Raw genomic sequence first — 25135 nt, 5'->3', positions numbered from 1 at the left:
ATGTTGAAAATAATTATACGCTATATTACTATGTATCTCTTCCCAACTCCCAGTTCAATGACATCAGTTTGGCAGCTTGAAATTAGTCGTGGTGATAATATTCACACCACAGATATCAAACAAATACTACAGAACAGGGATGAATTATAATGTATTGTCTAGGCTTAGGGAAGTGTTGGAGAAAATGTTAATAGAGCACATTAAACTTGGGGCGCCTGGGTGGCTCAGCCGTTAAGCGTCTGCCTTCGGCTCAGGTCATGATCTCAGGGTCCTGGGATCGAGCCCCGCATCGGGCTCCCTGCTCGGTGGGAAGCCTGCTTCTCCCTCTCCCACTCCCCCTGCTTGTGTTCCCTCTCTCGCTGTGTCTCTCTCTGTCAAATAAATAAATAAAATCTTAAAAAAAAAAAAATAGAGTACATTAAACTTAAAAGTCTTCAGTTACTACAATGAAAATACACACAAATAACACCAAAAATATTAGAGACATATTGTCCCAGTATTCAAAAAACCACTATCCAGCTTAGCAAAATAGTTATTCACATCCCTATGAACAAGCACAGTTCTGACATACATGTTCATTGTTTCACTTTTACCTTTCTTGTTAACATAAAGAAAAATATAAACCAATATTCATAGCAGAACTACACACTGACAGCCCATTGTTAAACATTAACCAGCCCACCACTGCACAAAAGTTGCCCCATTTAGGAAGTTTTTCTTTATAATCTTCTGAGAATTTCTTCATGATAACCTAATTGTTGTCGACTGAATGTTGTATTACCCAAAATTCATGTGTTGAAGTCCTAACCTCCAAAATGACTATTTGGAGATAGGGTCTGTGAGGAGGTGATTCAATTAAATGAGATCATAAGGGAGGGGTCCTAATCTAGTAGGGCTGGTGCCCTTATAAGAAAAGAGGGGCACCTGGGTGGCTCAGTCAGTTAAGTGTCAACTCTTGATTTTGGCTCAGGTCATGATCTCAGGGTTGTGGGATCGAGCTCCACGTTGGGCTCCACACTGGGCATAGAGCCTGCTTGGGATTCTTTTTCTCCATCTCCCACCGTCTTTCCTTTCCCTCTCTCGCACTTTTAAAAGAAAAAAAAAAAAAAAAGAGGCACCAGAACCCTCTCTCTCTACCATGTGAGGACATAGTGAAAAAGCAGCTGTCTATAAGCCAGAAGGGAGGTGTTGCTGGGAACCTAACTGGCCAGCACCTTGATTTTGGACTTCCCAGGTGGCAGAAATGTGACAAAAAAATATCTGTCATTTAAGCCACCAAGTCAATGGTATTTTGTTATGGCAGTCTGGCCAGACTAAGATACTAACCCAATCTGAGCAAATGTGCTTCCTAACTGCTCTTATTGCTCCCTTGCATAATATTACCAGAGAACCTATTATACTCCAGTATAAATATTTCTATTAGTCACAGCCAGTTCAGTTATTGGTTATACACTGTGTAGGAAGTACTTTCTAGATGCTGGAGAAGCAGCTTTAAGCAAGTAAAAAAGTTCTTTGCTCTTATGGAGATTATACTCTAGTGTAGGGAGACAAAATAAATGAGTAAGATCAATAACAATAAGATCACTTATGGGAATGATAAGAAAATAAAGCAAAATTCGATAATGTTAAAGAAAGTGATTGTGAAGAGAGGGAAATTTATATATCAGGTGGTGATGATTTGTTCTTTGAAATGAACACCGTGGTTTGCTCTCCGGATTCCCAACTTTCTACTTTCAGCAATGAAACATTCCTTCTTTTGGCTTTTGAGAATGTTAGAAACTGCCTTTTCACAGTTGAATCTCCCTTGAAACATTGACCTTAGTTGAAGTGAATTGCCTCCATATAGGAAAACTCCCTTCCTTGTGGGCAGCACACATACAATGACCGGACAGAAAACAGTTGAAAGGGCCTGGCCTCCTTGTTTCAATTTAGGCAATTCTGCATGGTTATCCCAGCTTCAGAGCTCCCTGTGAGATCGGCTGAGGCTTATGTATTACTGCATCCGCAACCAAATTTTTCCTGTATGACCGCATCAGCAGCTGACTTCTTCCTCTGCCCAATCTTGCGTCCTTAATTCCCCACAGCTGTTAATCCTGAAAATATTTCTCACCAATATTCCTACATGCAAATATCTCTGTGTCAGAGTTTCATGGATAATTCAACTAGCAGTAGTTAAAAACAGAAGTGATCCAAATAAACAGGTGTTAAAATGGAATATTTGACCTTGATTAATCACTGACCAGCTGGCAAAGAGGTTCCCTTCACTGGGACAGCTCTTGGCATGGGGTGGTGTTGATAGGTACAATTATTGAAACTTCCATTGTGGTGAACTAAGATCATACACCAGTAGAAGAAAACTCACTAGCTTGTGTGAAGTAGGAGGTATCTTGAAATATAGGGAAAATGTCATCATGAGGACAATAGAATTGGATGGCTGTTATTGAGGACAATTCACATAGTAAAGAAGGATAACAAAAGACTGAGGGTGAGTGATCGGCACTTAAATAGTAAGTGTGGATATCATGAGCCGTCCTGGCAGTATGAGTAGACTCTCAGGAAGTCAGAGCGCAGAAAAAGCTGAGCATCCGGCTTATAACATTAGAAAACACCTGAGTTATCACATCAGAAAACTCCTGAGAAGGTTGAATTTTCAATCTAGGTTTATCTGTTATAAAAAGTCAAGGCACTGGGGCGCCTGGGTGGCTCAGCAGGTTTAGCGTCTGCCTTCGGCTCAGGTCATGATCCCAGTGCCACATCGGGCTCCCTGCTCAGTGGGGAGTCTGCTTGTCCCTCTCCCACTGTCCCTCCCACTGTTCATGTGAGCGCGCGCTCTCTCTCTCAAATAAATAAAAATCTTAAAAAAAAAAGAAGTCAAGGCACTAACTGGAAAGGAATAGGGAACTAAGAGATTGAATGAACACTTATGTTTGAAGCGATTCAAAATAAAAAATCTCAAAGATTTATCTGACACCCTCTGTCTGCAGAAGTGTTAAAATCCTATGGGTTAACTGCTAAAAGAGTTTAACTTATATGAAGAGATTGCCTTCTATGACAACACACTCCTCGCTTAGAGTCTGCCCCTACTTCCCGTCCTGACCACCAGAATAAAACTCAGAGGAAGATATAGCATAAGCCAGAGTGTGCTGAGAGAAAAGGAATTACTTCACAAAATGGGAGCAGTAACAAGTCACCATTCGTCAGAAGAAAGTGAGAGAATACGGTTGCAATTAGATTCTGAGAATTCCGCATCAAGGGAAACAAAACATAAAGATAGGGAAACAGTTATCACATTAGGAGTACTCTTCCAGGACACAGTACTTAATACTTTGGCTAGTACTCTCCAGACATGGTGTAAACTCATTACTAGGATTGTTCTTAGAAATTTGGAGAAAGCAAGTGAAATAGGAATTCCAGAACTGCTATGGCAGATATGAGAAGTATGATTAAAAATACTTGGAGGTATTGTTAAAGGGTACGAGCTTGCAAATGGGAGATGAATAAGTTCTGGAAATCAAATGAACAGTGATTACAGTCAACAATGTTATATGTAAATAATAAAAATAAAATAAAATAATAAAATAAAATGAAATAATAAAATGAAATAGGGATGCCTAGGTGGCTCAGTTGGTTGAGCGTCTGCCTTTGTCTTGGGTCATTATCCCAGGGTCCTGGGATCGAATCCTGCATCAGGCTCCTCGCTCAGCAGGGAGTCTGCTTCTCCCTCTGCCTGCTGTTCCCCCTGCTCATGCTCTCTGTCTCTCTCTCTCTCTCTCTGACAAATAAATAAAATATTTTTTTAAAAAATAAATAAAAATAAAATATAAAATAAAATACTTGGAGAATTGAGATGCAGAAGTGAAATACAAATTGTTTCATGGAAAAGCGCCAACGGATATTCCATTTACCAAAGTAATAAAAAATGCAATAGTGAGTGAGGCAAGAGTATCACTGAGAAGCTCAGAGGTTTCTGTCTTCTATAGATTAGGACTGAGAATGGAAATTATGATACACAACTCTGTTCTATGGTAGCAATAAGAATAATAGTGTCCTGGTATCTCAGAGGCTAGATGGCAGCACTTAACCATCAGAGAAAGGTAAGCACAATTATCAAGATGAGAAATGGACGATGGAAGGGAAAGAGGTGAATAAATAACTATGGAGATAGTTAACAGAATACAATTGTCTGCTGGGGCAAAAATGATGGCCCCAGTCAAAAAAAACAGGATTGCTCAGGGAGCCTGGGTGGTGCAGTCAGTTAAGCAACTGACTCTTGGTTTTGGCTCAGGTAGTGATTTCAGGGTTGTCAGATAGAGCCCTGCATCTGGCTCCATCTTCAGAGTGGAATCTGCTGGAGATTCTCTCTCTCCCTCTCTCTGCCCCTCCTGCTCATTCTCTCTCTCTCTCTCTAAAATAAATAAATCTTTTTTTTTTAAAGGGATTGCTCAATCTACCAAATTTTTTAAAAAATAAAGTATAAAAAAATGAGACGATCAGGAGGCTAAAAATAACCACTCCAATTAAAAGCTGTATTCTTCACCCAGTATTCTAAATATTGTAGACTTGGAATCTGCTGGCTAAAAGAGAAGCCAGTCCCCTAGGTGAAAGAAAAATCCTGCAACACTATGTGAAAGTGTATATGGTCATACTCCTTCCTGATAGGATCCTATAGTTAATTGTTTATATAACCAGCACTAATAAAAGAGTAATGTCCAAAACTTTTGAAAATTGTTCAATTTTCAAAGGGTCCAGTTTACATTGATAACCAGAGATCCTACTATTAGAATATAGCTAATGGGAATTCAAGTAATAGTGACTTGGAACAGGTTGGGCTCACACTGAGTCCATTGGGTGCAAGGACTTACAGCTACTTCCACTTTCCACACATACACACACACAAAATGTATAATTTGCGTGGACATTGGTAATAGTTGGAAGAAAGCCCCTATTGGTTCCTTGGCTAGTAAGGTGAAATTTCTAGTAGTGAAGAAGGGCAAGTAGAAACATCAGTAATTGCTGCTCCCTACCCACGATATTATATCAAAAGCAATATACTATTGTAGAACAGGAATAAATATCAGAGATTAAAGATAGTCTTAAAGACATAAGTGATACTGGTTATATTTCCCATTAAATCTTACTTTTGCCAGTCTGGCCCTTACAAAAAACATTCTGGAGAATAAAAGTAGATGAATGTCAACTCAAGGAAATCATAGCTCCAATTACAGCCTCTATTCCAATATAGTATATTTGCTAACGTAGGTTGGCAACGCCTCAGCTATATGTTAGGTGGAGGGACACTGGTCTGGCAGCAGCAGATTTTTTTCCCCATACCTATGATAAAACCAGGGCTTCAAAGATTACATTCTTGTGAAATATAAAACACTGTAAATTTATGTTAACTCTCATGCCCACTGTCATAAAAGAGTCAAGAGATTTGGATCAACTATATGTGACAGAATATCACATTGTTTCACTGCACTGTAGTGATCAGGTTAATTGATCAAACTAGAAAGTAGCAAGAGTGTTGGGGCAGAGGTCATGAGATAAAACTTTCTGTTTTAGGTGCCATGGAGCATGCCTGCACTTACCTCCAAAATAAAGGACCGATTATTGCACTTAGCTCCATCTACCACAGAGAAGGAAACAGGCTTAAGTGGAGAAATCAATTATTTTCTTACTAATATTTCAGGGTGCATCTCTTTATATTTTGAAGAGAATGGATTGTAACGTACAATAATGGAAACCTAGAAATCAATTATTACATAATTCTATTTTAGAAATATTGGGAAGATGTCTTGGATGGCAACAATGGAAATGTAGAGAAGTGGAAAATGTATGATACATTTTAGGGGCTTAACTGAAAGGATTTCTATTATATTTAATATAGTACATCAGATAAATAAGAGATGAAGGATGCTATACAAATTCTTAAATTCGTGTTTTCTGTTGATACAAGTGATGCCTACTAAAACACAGAAAACTTTTGAAGAAATATTTAGAGCATGTTAAATTTAATTTACTTAAGGAACATCCAAGTGGAAATAATATTGAAGAATTAAATAGCTAAATATGACTTGGGATATACATATATATGATGTGGAATCCACGTGGAATCCTAAGCACATATTTACTACTGAAATTCAGAAGCCTGAAAGAGCTCACTTTACTTAGCGAAAGGAGAGAGTTCAAGAATGACTTTTTCGTTATTGCAACAAAGTTTGGTAAAATGAATAGAATGAGCAACGGATTCTAAGAAAGGACAGCCAGTAAGAAAACAATGCAGGGTTATAGAATTCAAGACAGATAATATGTTTAAAGATAAATGGAGAAATAAACTATGTTCAGTTTAGTTAACAGGTGGAGTAAAATATGAAGAAAAACCTGATCATGGGATTTGATATTGAGAATTTCACTTTTAAGTTCAGTTCAATGGTGGGGAGAAAAAGCCAGATTATAAACATTTAGAGAATTGTCATTGACTGAAGTCAAGTTAAAGACAGCAATGACCATTCTTTGGAAGCATTTCTATATAAAACGGGTGGAATGATGAAATTGGAGTTATTGATATGGGAGATTGTATAAATGTCAGGATAAGAAAAGCTTTCTAATTCTGCTTCTTTTCAAATGTGGAGAACTAGCACCTGTTTATATGCTGTTTGAAATAATTCAGTAAATAAAGGCAAAGAAAGAAAGAGAAAGAGAATAATTATAGAACCATGTCCTTTCAACAGCTAAATGGGATGGGATCCAGAGAAAAAGAGTGGAAGTATCACAACTCCTATTATAATATTAACAGGCAACAAATCAACTGCAAGTTATTGTCCCTCCTCCTGGTCATACTTTCTATAATGAATCATTTTCCTATGGTATTATGTATATATAGTTCAGTTTTATATTCTCTGTCTTAAAACCCACACTGAAGGAATTTAAACATTTTGTCTTTATTCTACTTTCATGGATTCTATTTGTTTATAGTTCCTCTGAACAAACAATAGTATCCACCTACACACTACATCAAGATACTTCATGTCGCCAATAAAACTATTTTTTTATTCTCAAAAATGTGTAAGTTCTTTTTTCTACTTTCGTTTTTCTTTCCATTTATTGCAGTGTTTTATTTCTTCCAATTGTTCCTCCAGATATTTGAATATTTATTCTGCTTGCTTGCACCATATTCCATTTCCCAGTATCCCTCTGTCCCCATATAATAGAGTCACTACAGAAGACTGTCCCATACAAGTGATTTTTAATGAGCGTGGCCTTCACATTCATGCACTACTTTCTAGAATCTCACTGTAGGAAGGCTTTCACTTGCCATTCAATTTTGTGCAAGACATATTGATGTCAAAGAATAATGTTTTCTAAAAAGTTAGACTGTCAATGTTGAGGAACTTTCAATCTTAGAAAAGAATGGATAGACAACCATTTGACTAGGTGGCTTAGTCTAAAATGTAATCTTGGAGATTTATACTGCAAGGATAATACAATATATGAAGACTCTGGATTTCTTTATATGCTCTTCTGATAATATAACTGTTCAGGCTTTCAAACATGGTAAACTCTCCAAAAGACAATTGACTTTATATTGTTCACAGTAAAAACTGCTTCTTCCTCTCAGCATATTGCTAGTCATTTCTTAAATAAATTAGTAAGAAGCTAACTTTGCAAGCAAATAAAAAACACAGGGCTTCTTCCCTAATAAATGATTTCTAGAAAGAAAGGATTTTAAACAGTATATGATACATTTTTTATGAAATTTACTGCATTTCATGACTATTCAAAAACCTTTACTAAAATACAGTTTATTGTTACTTAAATGATTTGATAATGTTGTTTAAATAAAGCATTGTCTGTAGCCTTTATAATTTTATTTGTACATTTATAGTCATCCAAGAAAAATATAATTTCACAATGAAATTTTGAAATTTCAAAAAAGATCTATAATTCTAAATATATTTGAGGTAGTGAGAATGCTACATTTTCTGACAAAATCATTCCAACTATACCAAATATCATGTAAAATCAAAGTAAGATAGATTAATTTTATTCAAAAAGATGTGCAGTACTCTGTGTAAGTAGAGATATTTAAATGGACCAACATAAAAAGTTGGCCATCAAAGATCTTTACTTACAAGAAATGTCTTGGATCACTGAATTGCCCTTAGTTTTACAACACATAAAAAGGCTGATTATGGCATAATACATTGTTATTATGTGAATTCAGATCACATTTTGGATGTTCATTCACTTTTTATTTCCCTGGTTTTTATTCTTTCCCTCCTCTTTGTGGCACATCTTATTTATCTTTACAAAATCCCAGTGAAGGTGGTATTCCTCAAGGCAGTTATGTTCTCTTCACTACTCTGAACCAAGAAAATCTGTTTTCTGACAAACACTGCATTCAACTTCAATTCCAGACAATCGAAATGATCCTGGTTACAATGATTACATTATGACTAAGTATAGGAGCAAATATCAATATAAATATTGGACCGTGAATGATTATATAATTCTAAATTTAATTGGTATTGCTGGGAGTGTGTGTGTGCATGCATCTTCATCTGCATCTCAGGCTCTAGGAATACCACGTTGCCTCCCGTCCATGTATGATAAATAAACTCTGTTCAGAGATCCCTTTGAGAACAGTTCTCTCACAATTCTTTTAGGAGCTTTTCTTTTTTTTTTTTTTAAAGATTTTATTTATTTATTTGACAGAGAGAGAGGGAACACAAGCAAGGGGAGCAGCAGAGGGAGAAGCAGGCCTCCCGCAGAGCAGGGAGCCCGATGCGGGGCTCGATCCCAGGACCCTGGGATCATGACTTGAGCTGAAGGCAGACGCTTAACCCAGGCGCCACCTCTTTTAGGAGCTTTTCTATGATACTAGGGAAAAAAAATGGTTTGCTGGCATAATACAAATCACGGAAATTTTTAAAGGTGATGTTTTGTAGAATTAAATCATAGCTAAATGCATCAGACAGTATAACATATGAGAAAAACAGCAATATTTAATATCTAATATTCTTGGTATGGTAAAAATGATAGGTTTATATCTTCTTTCCTCACCATAATATTAAACGTGTATTACTCCTTAAAATGATATATGTTTTTAAAAAACTTTTTCTTAAATTTTTATCTTTGGTGGATTTGATTTCAATTTAATAACTCACTGACCATTTTGTCTGAAGCTACATAACTGTGAAAATAAAGATGTTTCTAATATTTTCCTCTACAACTTTTAATAAAGTAGAATTCCAATTGATGTGAGAGATAATTAAAACAAACACTATAATACTAAATCATGTGGACAAAGTCTTTGCTAGGTTAAAATAAGGAATTAGGTATTTTTAATGCTTCAAACTTTAGCAAAATAATAATCTGTCCCATATATATATGCAAGTGCTATTTTTGCAATCCAGTTTTCTTTTGAAATTGATACATACTTCAATTTAATATTGCTGAAATGGTCAAGGGTAATTTCTACAAATCAAATCATTTTAAAAAATAATTCATCAATATAACAAATATTTATTAGTATATCCCAGTATGAAATCATCTCCAAATAGGAACAATTTTAATTCAGTGTAAAATCTTTTCTCCTTTACTTTCATCTTTTTTCTTTTTTTTTTTTTTAAAGATTTTATTTATTTATTCATGAGAGACAGAGAGAGAGAGAGAGAGAGGCAGAGGCAGAGGAAGAAGCAGGCTCCCCGCAGAGCAGGGAGCCCGATGCGGGACTCGATCCCAGGACCCTGGGATCATGACCTGAGCCGAAGGCAGACGCTTAACCGACTGAGCCACCCAGGCATCCCACTTTCATCTTTTTTCTTTTTCTCTCTTCCTTTCTCCCTCTTTTCCTACTTCACTCTCTTTCATTCTTTCTTTTCTTTTCTGTTCCTTTTTTTTTTTTTTTGAAAGAGGTTAGAATTCTTGACGGCAAAGAGGATAGGAAGCCAAGTCAAAAATGCATGGACTATGAAGAGAAAATATTGATATTCGGATAAATCCTAAACAGTATTGCAAGCTAAGTCAACATTAAGTAGACGGAAGGTGACTAGGACATAGAAGTGAAGAAACAGGGCAAAATCAAATAATGTCATGAGCTAGCATTGATGGAATATAGTTTTCATTGGCAGAAGGGTCATGTTGAAATGAGGGTACAGATTATAACAAATCCTGGTGTCATTATAAGGAATTTTGCTTTTAATACGAAAAGAATATGGGAGGGGCACCGGGGTGGCTCAGTCGGTTAAGTGTCTGACTTTGGTTCAGGTCATGATCTCATGGGTTGTGGGATAGAGACCCGTGTCAGGCTCCCTGCTCCATGGGGGGTCTGTTTGTCTCTCACCTTCCCCCTCTGTCCCTCACCTCGTTTGTGCTCAATCTCTCTCTCTCGCTCAAATAAATAAATAAATAAATAATATCTTTTTAAAAAAGAAAGGAACATGGGAAAAGCATAGGATTGTAAGAAGGAAAATTGCAGGATTATAATTGTTTTTAAAGAAAATCTCTGGCTCTATTATTTAGTAAATTGTAAAATGCCTGTGAAAAGTTCTCTATAAAAATAGAAACAAATTTCAGAGACTAAAATATTACAAAGTAACAGAAAAAACAAATAAAGATTAAAAAATAATTTTAAAATAGGCACAAATATCCACACACATAGGTGTATACACATACACATTATTGTATTTCCTTTATAGGGAAATAAAATTATTTTCCCTCTACTAAGTAAATTCGTTCAATTTTTAATTTTTAAAAATAACAAGAGTATTTATCTTTATCACCTTCATTTAAGATAACATGTATACAGTTCCAAAATCTATTTGCCCAATACAGACTTTTCTACCAAGACACGATTTTCCAGCCTCATAAAGGCATATTACCCTGCTTTTCTCATATTTCAAATACAATTTGTTCCAAACAGGATTCTCATTCATGACATCCACAAAAGCTGTCTATTTCCAACAATTTCTTATATCCTCCACTACTATCCTCCCAGTCTACAAACAATAAATCTTACAATCTTCAGATTTTCTTTTTCTCAGTTTGCTATAAGTTCAGTCAAGAAATCCTTTTGAATCTATCCTTAATGGATTTTAATTGTTTCTTTTGTTCATTCACCTTGATGAATTAGAACAAATTTATGTTGTCAATATACTATTTTCCATAGCTTCTATAATTACTGATGGAACTGGGTTAGACTCAGTATTCTAAATTCTACCACTTCTTCACTCTATCCTCCATGTTACTGTCAGTCCAGTATCCAAAACACAGACCACCATATCTACTTCCTATTTACATCCTCTCAGTTCTCTATTGTTCTCAGAAATAAGATTTCTCAGAGTATCCTCTGAAGTTTATTATCATCTGGAGCTTTCTTAACTCTTTAGCTTTATATTGTCACTGTTCTTCCCATACCTGTGTTTTGGTAATAGTAAGCTAACTGCACTTTATCTAATTTGGTAATTGTTTTGGCTTCATTTCTTAGCTTATGTTCTTCCTTTGTCCAAAATCTCCCTTTACTTCCTTCTTATTCATTTAGCTAAAAAGGTACTTATCCTCTAAGGTTCGATTATAAATATATTCCCCTCCCACAATACTTTCAGAACCACTTCAAGTTAAGTATATTTTCTATGTGCTCCAATAGAACTTTAAAGCTACAAGTGGAGCTGTTCAATATCTTATTAAATAAATCACAATGCAATTTTAAGCACCCTCAGGCCATTTTTTCTTATCATTTATTAATATTTTGTAGATTTCTATCACTTCTATCCTTTGAAGTCTATTCTGAATCAATTATAAGGACACAAATATCACCCTTTAAAGTACTTTCTAAAGTATTTCTTTTAAAATTCGTAAGACAAATACAAGTCAGTCTTTATGCCTGCCCACAACCCTGTTTTCAAGTGTTCTGACATCTTCAGAAAGCGTTTCCTGAAAAAGAAACCTGAGACAGTGTTTAATAAGAAAAGAAGGGTAATGCAAGTTTATAAAAGATGAAAACTGCCTGCAGTTAGAAATAACCTCTCTATTCTTTGCAGTCTGTTGCACACATAGACAATCTCTAATTTATATTGTTGTATTTTTGCAAGTGTATCCTTTTTCCTAGAAGACATGCATTCCTTGATAGACTTCATACTACTAATCACAGATTAATTTTGGGAAACAGAACACCACAACGACCACTGGGGGGTGCATGTTCGCTCAGACTCCGAGATCTCTGAGAAAACTCGAGATTGCTGGGTTAAAAATAACCCGAAAGGATCAGAGTGAAATGCCCTCGAACGTGTGTGGTCAGTGCTAAAGTACGCAGCAGCAGATGTTTTGTAGATAGGAAGCCAGCTGTAAAGAGCACACTGGGCACTCCCCTCTGTTCCTTTATTCTGTTTTAAAGATTCTTACATGCTTGACTAATCCTGTATACATGGAAGAACGTGCGTTACTACGTCCCAGCTGTAAACCATTATAGATCTATATCACTGTAGAAGGTATGTAAGAGGATGGAAAATAAACCTCGGCACCTAGGGCCGCTCGCTCGGGGTCCCCTGTGCCTCGCTATACTGTCGTCTCTTTTTCTCAGTTCCTTTGCCTCCCCAGGTCCCCAACTTACTGACGTCGACAATTAATCTATATAAAATATCCTTATGTCTACCCCTGAAGTTCCCTGAAAAACCCTAGAGTGTATATAAAGTTTTATATCTGCATGATCTTAGTAAACTTAGGCCATTCAAATTTAAGCATTAAATGATGAAGCACATCATAAAATGAGATATAAGAAGTGAAACTCATTATTTTGGATATCATGCCCTGTTTAAAATAAATTTGTTAAAAATTCTACTAAACTAGAATAAAGGCTCATTGAATTTTAGCCAATAACCAAATAATAACTAAATAATTTTTTAATTGAGATATAATTGAAATGTAACATGTATAAGTTTAAGGCATACAGCATGATTTGATACATTTATATATTACAATGTGATTACCACCATAGCATTAGCTAACACCTCTATCACATTACATAATCATTTCTTTGTTGTGGGAAGAACAACAAAGATCTAGTCTCTCAGCAACTTTGAAGTTTATAATACAGTATTGTTGACTATAATCACTATGCTGTGCATTAGATCTCATAACTTATTTATCTAGTAGTTGCTGGTCTATAACATTAAACAACATCTCCCCTATCCCCTACCACTCAATCCCTGGTAACCATGTTTTCTACTCTCTGTTTCCACGAGTGTGGCTTTTTTAGATTCCACATACATGTGATATGAGAATTTTTGAAGTGAAAAGTTAATATGCATTTTTTTCTCCCCAGAGATAATGACTTTATAAGAGATATACCATATCATTTCAGTTATAAGATTAATTTAATTTCAGCTATATGTTATATTAGCAGACTGGACATTTAGTAGCCTAAGATCCCTTCAACAACCTGTTACTTACGGAGACTTGCATTTCAATCTTAAGACCATAGCAGTGTTTTATGGATATTCCATGCTGAATCACACTGAGCCTGTGAGAGCAAATACAGAATTTATTACAGTATAGCTATGGTCAGTCAATAAATCTAGACTATTGCTCTAGTAGACTTTTGAAGGACCAACTACACTGGGCAGTGTTTTCATATCTCATACATTTCCTGGTTGACAAAATGCATATTTCTAAATTGCAATCAGCCTATATAAAATATTCTTATATCTAACCCTCAAGCTGCAACTGAAGAGACCTAAGATATATTAGGTATATATGACCTAAGTGAATTTGATCTTTTTAGAATATCCAAATGTTAAAATGAGTTAGTGCATAATGCAAGACAAATTTTTTTTTTTGCATATAAGTCACTTTTTTGGCAGTAACATAATGAAGCATATTGATTCATGTCGTTTTTTTGCAATAATATGTGAATTCCATATCAAATTTATTGTTCACACTTCTGTGAAAGTGATTAAATGGTGATTATTAACATAAAATCTACATCTTCATATAACTTTGGTTGTGACTTTTCTATTTGTTTAGTGTCTATTAAAAATATAAAATGGTATAAGTGACAGGCTCAGGGAATAAGATTTAATCTTTTACTACCACAAAAGATAATCAATGAATTAAAAAATATTAAATATAAGAAATGGCTCTGTATCATATATTGACATTAATAAATAATTCTGCTTTACCATTTGATACTTTGGAAAACTGTGTTTTCCATTGTATATTTTATCAAAAAGAAAATCTCAGGTTGAATACCACTGAATGAATTAAATATATACCATTATTCTACAGTACTAATCAGTTAGAATATTATTACTTTTGTATAAGAATAAATCATTGAAATTAAAATACATAAACACCAATACTGAGTGAGTAATCAATAATTTTGTTTTACAGTTTTAAATAAAAGTGGGAAATGACATATATAAGGTAAGATATGAAAAATACCAAATGAAACATTTTAAAATAGTTGATATAAGATTTAATAGACCTTTACAGGATCCTACCATGGAGAGTACAGCAACCTCCATATTCTCAGCGTTGCCTTAGTAGGTGGATTCAAGTATTTGAACAACCTTTTGTGATATAATTGGACCTCTGTGCTCTCACCATTTTGTACACGAATCTAAACTTAATTCTTTAGACTAAATACATTACCACAATTTCATTATTTATTAATAGAAGAGGGTAAATACATCCATGAAAAAGTGTTTCAAATAATCATTTTAGCCTTCATTCACACTTTGTGGAGCAATAGAGCTGAGGTTCAATTTTTTTTCCCTATTCACATCTATGAAATCTCAGCAAGTTACTTAACCATCCCATGACTCAGTTTCCTCATATGTAACAGAATAGTTATACCTGACATAGATTTTTATGAAGATACAATGATTTATTACTTAGAAAATTTTCTGAACAGTTTGCAAATCTTAATATGTGCATGAATATGTCAGTGTTTCCATTCTCTTTGCTGAAGATAATTCAGTCCAATCTCAAACATTTAGATCATGAATTTTTAACTTGAGGTTTGTGGAGTTTATGGGTAGAATTCAGGGGTTCTGTGTATTTGTCTTAGGAAAAAGTACATTTTTGAAATCAGATACATTTTTTAGGGTTTTATTTATTTATTTATTTGAGAGAGAGAGAGAGAGAAAAAAAAGCATGAGAGGGGAGAGGGTCAGAGGGAGAAACAGGCTCCCCAGTGAGCAAGGAGCCCGATGTGGGACTCCATCCCAGGACTCTGGGATCATGACCTGAGCCGAAGGCAGTCACTTAACAAACTGAGCCACCCAGGTTCCCGAAATCAGATACTTTTATTTGATATTATAGTTATGCGTATATCTAAAAAAATACCATTTATAGTCATCATAATTGCAAAATCGCAGTAGTTATTTTGATCAGGAAAAGAGCAGTGATTGTCATTTTGCTGTCTACAGATGCTTGTGGACTACAACTGGCCATCTATTGAGTTACTTTGAACTTGCAGTTATTCAGTCACAGAACACTTAGATTCTGGGTTCTCCATTGTTGACCTAAACAAAGAAGTTGCTTTAAAGCATTGCCCATTGACAATCATTTGTCAATAGTATGTAGAAGGAAGGTAATCAATGACCAGCCTGGAGTTTAATGTTAAGCAATTACAGTCTACACTGACCTGTCTTAAAACATAAAATGTAACTTGCTTAAATTGAGAGTTTTCTTATTTATTCTGTTAATTGGGAAACACATATAATGTCATAATTTATAAAATATGTAATTAGCTCAATATACTTACTTCCTTCGTAATATTATGCATTTGTATTTTATTTAATCATTTAAAAATATTATTTTGACAAGTAGTCAATAGACAACAACAGATTTCCAGAGTGGGCCATGACACACACACACACACATACACACACACACACAAATAATTTCAGAATATATCTTCTATGTAGTTTGTACATGCTAAACTGAAACCTCCTTCATAACTTCTTCACAGTTTTCCCCCATACAGATAATAACAGTAGCTATTATTGTTAAGTGACTTACTATGTGCCAGGCAGGCACTTAAATATACTCTTCTAATAAACCTATGCAGCAATTTTGCAGGCCATTTATTTTCATCCTCAGTTTAAATTGTAGACCATAGAATTTTTTTTTTTTTTTAAGATTTTATTTATTTATTTGAGAGAGAGAGAATGAGAGAGAGCACATGAGAGGGTGGAGGGTCAGAGGGAGAAGCAGACTCCCTGCCGAGCAGGGAGCCCGATGCGGGACTCGATCCAAGGACTCCAGGATCATGACCTGAGCCGAAGGCAGTTGCTTAACCAACTGAGCCACCCAGGCGCCCAGTAGACCATAGAATTTAAATAAAAAGTCAAGGCTCTCCAGAAATCATGATTTTCTTATAAAACAATTTTTCTATATATTCTATTCCTGTTTCATTTCTCTGTGGCTGTTTTGTCCTTATTGCTTCTAGTCAATTGTAAGGCTCCATATTCTTTCTCAACATGCCTTTAAAAAACAAAACAAAACAAAAAAAAACATGCCTTGTGGCATTCGGCACAGGTATTTATACGTAGTGGGTACTCAGTACATATTTATTGGCCAAATCAAAGCATGGACTTTAAAGGGGAGAAGCAAAGACAAAGGAAAATAATAAAAATGACAATAAAAAACTTAAACTCCTACATTAGATATTTAGAAATTTGAATATTTTTTGTTAACTCATTTAGATTATGTTAACTATTCCAAGTTTTCTTTTTTAATCTTTGTTTTTGCCTTTTGAATTTGTAAGACCTTAGATAATCATTTCAGAAATACAGGCCAGGCCTATAACTACTTATTTCTTAATAATAGCATTTCCTTTCTCAAAGAAAATAAAGTATGTTTTGTTCACTGCATAAAAATTCATAATAACAAAAATATTATTTTATAAAATGAGTTATTCTATTACTGGATTCCATTTATTTTCTAAATCAGCCTACTTTTCTTTCTAGGACTTCTTTCTAATGCACTTAATGTAAATAATATATTAGCCTTTTTTTTTTTAGAAGTAATTTCTAAATTGCTCCATAAGAAGCAAATGCTTTTTTTTTTTCTTTTTTCTTTTAAGGACACTGAATAAAAGGCTAAGTAGGTCACAAAGGTCATACAATCTCACAAACCTTGATGTTAAGTCTTAGAAACCCAAACTTTCTGGCATAAATAGCAAATTTTTCTAATAATAGTATTATTTGTTGATTTATTTGCCTTGAACTGGTCACGGTAGAGCACTTTAAAATATCATTTAAATTAAGCTTGGCAAAACAAAAACAAAAACACCTGTGCTTTGTTATTTCTTAAACTTTTCATGTTAAGAAACTAAGGAATTGGTAATTTTAGAAAATTGCTCTGGTTTATAAATTTTATAGAGTCCATGACAGAGTCTGATTTGGCGACTGTCAGTTTGGTCTTTCACAGACATGTTCTTGACCTTTAAGCCGGTTTGTCTCCTCAGGAGATTCTGACACATGCCAGACTTCGCTATATCCTTTATAAAAATGTGTTCTTCATTTATTTCTTACAAAAAAATACTGGCATAGTATTTAAACATTTTCTTTCTCTTTTTTCTAGGGCCTTTCTTATGGAATAATTGTTGAATGTTTACTATATGCTAGGCAGTGCTCTAATTGTGGGAGAGAAAGCAATGCATAAACCATACCCTAATCTTATAGAGTTTGCATTTTAGAGATTTACTCTTCAACCAATTTAGAAGTGTATCATTTAATTACTATATATTTCTACACTCCTGCTATTAACTTCTAATTAGATTTCATTGTGGCCAAAGAATATACCTTATACAATTTCAATCCCTTTAAATTTATCAACATTAGTTTTATAGTATAGTAAATGGTCAAGCTTGGTAAATATACATATGCACTTGGAAAAAAATGTTTATGCTGTAGGTTTTGGAATTAGTGTTCTATAAACACCAATTAGACCAATGTGTTGTTCAGGTACATTTTTATTTATATTTATTGTTACTATTATTACCTGATGGTTATATCAATTACTAAGTAGTGTATGATCTTTTACTATGATTGTGGAAATGTTTATTCTTTATTCTTCTTAATTTTATCACTTTTGCTTCACATATTTTGAGGCTCTCTTATTAAGCATATAATTGATAATTGTCACTTTATTCTGATGAATTTTCCTTTTCATCACTGTGAAATATTCTTATTTATCTCTGGTAATATTCATTTCATCAAAGAATTTTTTTTTCTCAAGTTAATATGCCAACTCCAAGTTGCAAATGCCTTCTCTTTGTTTGTACATAATTTCCCTCCATTTGTTGTAACCTATTTGTGTCTTTATGTTTAAAATGTAAAATTTATATCTAGCTTTTTATATTTTTTTATATTCATTCTCTAACAATCTCTTTCTTTAGTCCTTAGAAGCTGAGTTTCCATTATAATTTCCAACCATTTGAAAAACTTCCTTTAGCATTTCTTATAAAGCAGCTTTATTAGCCTCATGTTTTTTATTCCTGAAAATGTCTACTTCACATTCATTCCTGAAGAATACATTCAGTGGGTATAGAATTCTGTGTTGACAGTTTTTTTTCTTTTTGTTCCCTTAATTTTCTTCTTTTCTCTTTCTTCTTTTTTTTTTTTTTTAAAGATTTTATTTATTTATTTGAGAGAGAGAGCACATGAGAGGGGGGAGGGTCAGAGGGAGAAGCAGACTCCCTGCTGAGCAGGGAGCCCAATGCGGGACTCGATCCCGGGACTCCAGGATCATGACCTGAGCCGAAGGCAGTCACCTAACCAACTGAGCCACCCAGGCGCCCTCTCTTTCTTCTTTCCTTCTTTCTTTCTCTCCCTTTTTTCCCTTCTTTCTTTCTTTCTCTTTCTTTCTTTTTTTCTTTCTCTTTTTCTTTCTTTCTTTCTTTCTTTCTTCTTTCTTTTCTTTCTTTCTCTTTCTTCTTTCTTTTTCTTTCTTTCTTTCCTTCTTTCTTTCACCATTCAAAAATTTTCCCTACATGTAATTTTTCATTTTTTTCTAGTTGCTGTCAAGAGTTTTATCAACTATACTAAAATATTAATTAATTAATACAAGTGTTTTATCTATTCCCCAAAAGTGATGTTACTTTATACTTCCTTTTAGTAGTTGATTTTATGAATATAGGCGGGTTTTTTTGGACTTTATCTTGTTTAGCATATTCTGAGTTTTTTACTTTGTAAATGTATGATATTCACTGCCTTTGGAAGTATATATATATATATATATATATATATATATATATATATATATATATTTTTTTTTTTTTTTTTTTTTTTTTTTTTTTTTTAATATGCCCTAATTTTCCCTTCTGGTACTTAAGCTACACATATTTTCGTTTCAGATAATATATTTTCTATTTATGAAATTCAATTTGGTACTTTTGTAACACCGTTTTATCTGAGTTATATGTGTAGCCTTTTTCACCCACTGCAGGCATGTTCTCCTTAACCTCATGAAGCATAATTAAAGAGCTGCTTCCAAGTCTGTTGATTCCACCATCTGGGCCTTCTCAGGGTTGACATCTCTGATGCTTTCTCTTGAAAATGGGTCATGTTTTCCTAAATCCTTTAATGTCAAGTAATGTTTGAAATGTATCTTATTTTAAATACTATGTTATACACACTCAGATTCTGTTATAATCATCCAGAGGATATTAATGTTTTTGTGTTAGCAGACGGTCAACCCAGTTGATTCAATCAGTGATGCTGGGTCCTATCTTGTCTTTTGTGGGCAGTGGTTCAAATCTCAGTTAACTTTCTCTAAGTCTTTTATATTAGTTTTATGTACCATGGAAATATAGTATTTCAAGGGCTAGATTAAAATTTGTGTAAATTCATGTGCTGAATTAGACAATTCTTTCCTCAGCTCTCCTCTTGGAATCCCATTTTCTTCTGTGATCCAGAGTATCCTTTCCCTACTATATTTGGCCAGCAAAATTTCTAAGTTATAACCATGTAGGCTCCCCCCTCTCAGAGAGAGAAAAAACAACACAGGGAAGAAAAAGAGTTAAAATCACCATAATGAAAATTGCTTCTCCAAAATTTGACCATCTTCCAAAATAAACCTAATTTACTTTCTTTCCAGAGTTCTTTAATAGGTTTTTAAAAATTCATTATTTTTATTTTAAAAAAATTGTTCAGAGTTTATAATTGCAATTAGAATGATGCATTAACTATAGGGGGCTTACATGGCCATAGAGCAACCAGGATCTCAGGAAGTGATTTTGTTTTTGTTTTTAAGTTAATTAAAATTTAAAATAAACCTATTAAGTCTCCTCTTTGATACTTCGCTTAATATAAATCATAATTTCATTCAAGCAAATTAATTCTTAAAAATTATTGGGTTCATAATATTTACTTTGTTCATATTAAAAAGATATAGATTTTATTTAGTCTTGTCGACCTATATTTTTATAAATATATACATAAAAAATAATGTCTTTTAATTATGTCCAATATGGGTACATAATTATCTCATAAATCCTTGTTTTTTTATTTTTTCTTATTTTTTTCTTATATTTTCTTATATTTTTGCAGTTGTGAAAGATTGTTACTTACCATTTATTTTCTAAACACTTTACTGGCATAAGGCAAGATTGTGAATTTTGTAGATATTACATTTAGTGGGTTTACTAATTTTTAAAATTTCTAATACTTATAGTTGATGATTTCTGATTTGTTTTATTTGCCAGGTATAAAATTGTGTCATTTAAATTATTTTTATCAGGCTTTCCAAATTACTATGTTTAATTTTTTTTAATTTGATTTTATATAATTTGCTTTTTCCATGATTAATGATAATTGAGCAATTTTATATAATTTAATTTTACCTTTACATATTATACTGGCCTTTATGATATCTATTAACATCATAATTCATATTATCTTTTTATTTCTTATTGAGATATATTCATATTAATAGTTTGCTTTACATTGAAGCATTCTCTCATATTTGGGGAAGAACGTTCAATCTGCATTACTTATGATTCCTTAATATAACACTTTATCATCTATCCACTGCTAAATTTAATCTGTCTAGAAAATTCATTGATTAGTTGGAAAAGAAGGATTTCTCATAAAAATACAAATCTCTGCCCTTTTTTATTTGCAGTGGGAGGTCCTCAAAGATCATATGCTCTGCTTTTCACTCTGGCCCATTTTAAAAGGACTGTTCCTGAGGAAAAATCTGTTTTTATAGCATCGTCTTAAACACATTTATAACTTTTCAATTCTCAGGTCTAATATTTTAAAAACTTCTTGCCTACAGAAAATCACTAATAAGGTACACATTTAGTTTCACTTCATCTTTTTCTGATCCAGTTTCTCCTTTGGGTCAGAACTTGGGCATACAAGAGGGACGTTATTTACTGATCCCCGTTTTAAAACCAGTTTTTATTATTTTTAAACTTATTGTACTATTAACCCTATGAGTTCTAGTTAATCATCTGTGTGATAGTCTTATTTCTTTAATATAATCAACAAAATTTTATTTATGTTGAAATCAGAATTGTATATTTTTACATTTTGAAATAGCTTTTTGGCTCTCATTGATTATTCATTGAGGATTTTCAAATGTAATTGGGTTATTATATTTTCTTCTCAATCTTGAGTTAATTCAGATTGTTCTCAAATTATTATTTTTTTGCATGTTCTCAAATTATTATATAAACATCTCTGAGGATCTATAAGTAGTCACCATCAATCTTCCATACCCACATGGGGTGTGTAAAATAGAAAAGTATGCTATTGGTCCATTGTGGAAACATGCTATCATAATAAATTCAATCTAGTCTGACAAGGTATAAATTAGTATTATAGATAATTGTTATAATGGTAGCTATTTTTTTCTTCTATCAATAATACAGTCATATTTCACATGTTTAACTCTCTAACTCAATTTGAAATTCAGGTTAGTAACAACTTTCACTGATTATAAATGCTATTTTGGTTTGGCATTTTTCATTCTTTCAAATTAAAGCAATGGAAACTAAAAATCAAAGCATTTGATGTGTTGAAATTACTCTAAAGTGTGCATAGTGATTAAAATCACTGAAAGGCTTTACATTTTATGGGTACTCCACTGTGGGAGCACTTCAGTAATTTTAAATTACTCTTCACTATACAAAGCAATTTAAATTTATTGGAATCGAAATCTGGAAGAGTTCAAATTCTGGGCAATGTTGTGCATACAGCTTGAAAATTACTAAGAGCATTTAATGTTTTTTATAAGCACTCCATTAAAGGTGATCTGAGCTTTGGCATGGAATGATATAGAAAGATTTGGAAGTAGCTAATTTGGAAAACTGAAGTTCTTCGATAAGTAAACAAATTTGTTATTATTTCACTTTTCAAATATTCATATCATAAATTTAATATATAAAATATAATTTGAAATATTTTTGAAAAGTCTTATTTTCCAGAACTTTCACAATTTATTTCAGGAAAATTAATGGAGTTTCACTGATTATAATTTGTAATGTTCAGGCTAAAGGCCAAGGGAAGTTCAGCAGCATTCTGATTCTATTAAAACCCTGCCACTAAATGATTTTACTATATCTACCATATGTTATATACTACTACAAGGAAGCGTATTATTATAATATAATATGAATTATCAGTGTATTTTATATTTCACAAAATATTAATTTGTATATAAAATTAAAAACTATTTTTTTTTTTTTTTGCAAATGTGACTACCTCTTGGGTTAAGAATTCATAGTCTTTTTTTTTTTTTTAAGATTTTATTTATTTGACAGAGAGAGACACAGCGAGAGAGGGAACACAAGCAGGGGGAGGGGCAGAGGGAGAAGCAGGCTTCCCGCTGAGCAGGGAGCCCGATGTGGGGCTTGATCCCAGGACCCTAGGATCATGACCGGAGCAGAAGGCAGACGCTTAACGACTGAGCCACCCAGGTGCCCCAAGAATTCATAGTCTTAAATATGAATAACATTTTCAGGGAGAGATACTGTTTTGTTTAAAAAAGTGTTATTAAGAGCATGCTATCTTATACTTTACCAACATCTTAGCAGTGTGTTTTCTGTCCCTAATGTAATTTCATGCTTACATATAAAACATCATGCTTCATAACAGCAGTAACTAATGCATGTTTTTGTCTACAGATTATAAGATGTGTCTTTTAAAAATGGACCTACCTATGTACAATATCATCACTAACCTTAAAGAATTCTCTTGTTTCACCTTAGTGAAGAAGTAGGCCCTTAAGCATTTTGTCAGCATTTCAAGAGTGATGAATAAGCTGGCTTGAAGTACTTCATGCATGCATTTTAATGATTAGAAGGGACTATAATTCTCCCTAGTCTACCTAAAGTTCCATAGGAACCTAACTCCTGAAACTGAACCTGCATTATCTGGTAGGCATCTTTATAAATGAATCTAGAAATGCTGTTCACAGTATTTGCCTCCAGTGACATTCATCCTAATTGAATTGTAAATGAAGCAGTCAGGGTGTAAACCAACCTAAAGCTTTCTTCACTCCTGAAAGGCAGGGAAAAGCCTTAAATATATCCTTTTCATTGCTAGTGACTCTGAAATGACATTGAGAATTGTCCATTCAGAGCTTCTCTTTTTATGGGAAGAGCTTCATTTTAAATCACCTGTATCTTAAAGATATTCACTACCGTGTCTTTGAAACAATAGTAACCTGAGAGTGAAATTCACATATATCATAAGTAATATCTAATAATGTGGTCTATTTATAAAATAACATCCAGTAGTTTAATAAACTATCATAAGTAGCCATAGGTTAAGTGCTTTGACTAAATTTGGAAGATGCAAATACCTCTCAAGGTATCTGGAGACATCCAAATTTATCTTGATTCTGATTTTAGGTGGACAGTCTCTTTTAACACTTTATGAATATGTGAGTCAAATTGGCAGCAGTATTGAGAATCAGTTATGTTTCTGAAATACACATATTTCATTGCTAGAAATCCAACTTGACACCATAAAATTGTGATAGGAAGGAAAAAAATGAATACTTTTGACCTGACTATTAAGAAATAATTTTCATAATTAAACAGAAAGTGATTAAAATGAAAAATAACTATGAAATATTTACTGTAGTTTTTAGAAAAAAACAATGACTATTGTTATATTTTAGTGAACAGAAGATTCAGTTTGATGGAGAAGGGAGCATAATTTAAGAACCACTAATATCTGTAGACAATCAATTCCTAGCAACTGGGATTCCTTACTTGCCAAACTGGACTATGTCTGACTAGAACTGACTTGTACAATCTTGTCAACACAACCTAGCCTCTGTCATTTTGGCAAAGTCAGCGATTTGAAATAATGAAGATAACAAATACAAAAGTATTAGAGTGTCAGAGTTAATAAATTAAATCCCATGGAGTATAAAGAAAAAGTAGAAAAATTGAAAAAATGAGAGAGACATTTGACACTAGTTAGAAAAAATACTGTGCTTTGCCTGGGTGGCTCAGCTGGTTAAGTGACTGCCTTCAGCTCAGGTCATGATCCTGGAGTCCCAGGATCGAGTCCCGCATTGGGAGTCTGCTTCTCCTTCTGTCCCTCCCCCTTCTCATGCTCTCTCTCTCTCACTCTCTCTCTCAAATAAATAAATAAAATCTTTAAAAAAAAAAAAATCCTGTGAAGAGTCTTCTGCTATAATACAATAAGATCCAGGGAAAAGTGCTTTAAATTATTTATGACTAATAAGAAACTAGGAGGAAAAAGACATTAGGTAACACTGAAGTAAGAAATGCTATGCACTAAATTCTCTGCTGCCAAAATTTATATGTTGAAGTCCTAACTCCTTTTAGCAGTATAGCATGCCTGCTTTTCAACTAAAAATGATAAGGCATAATAAATGGCAAAGAATACAATTTAAAGAGACTGAATAAGCATCAGAACCAGAGTCAGATATGGCAGAAATGGTGGATTTAACAAACTGGAAACTAAAACAAATAAGCAAGCAAACAAAAGTATGATTAATACACTAGGGATTCCAAAGGAAAAAGTGGACAACATGCAAAAATAGATGGGCAATGTAAGTAGAGATGGACATTCTAAGAAAGAACCAAACAAATAACAGAGTTCAAATACACTAAACATAAATGAGAATGTTTTTGACGGGA

This window comes from Halichoerus grypus, chromosome 2 (assembly GCF_964656455.1).
Source record: "Halichoerus grypus chromosome 2, mHalGry1.hap1.1, whole genome shotgun sequence".
In the NCBI taxonomy this organism is placed as follows: Eukaryota; Metazoa; Chordata; class Mammalia; order Carnivora; family Phocidae; genus Halichoerus; species Halichoerus grypus.
This window is presented reverse-complemented; position numbering follows the sequence as displayed.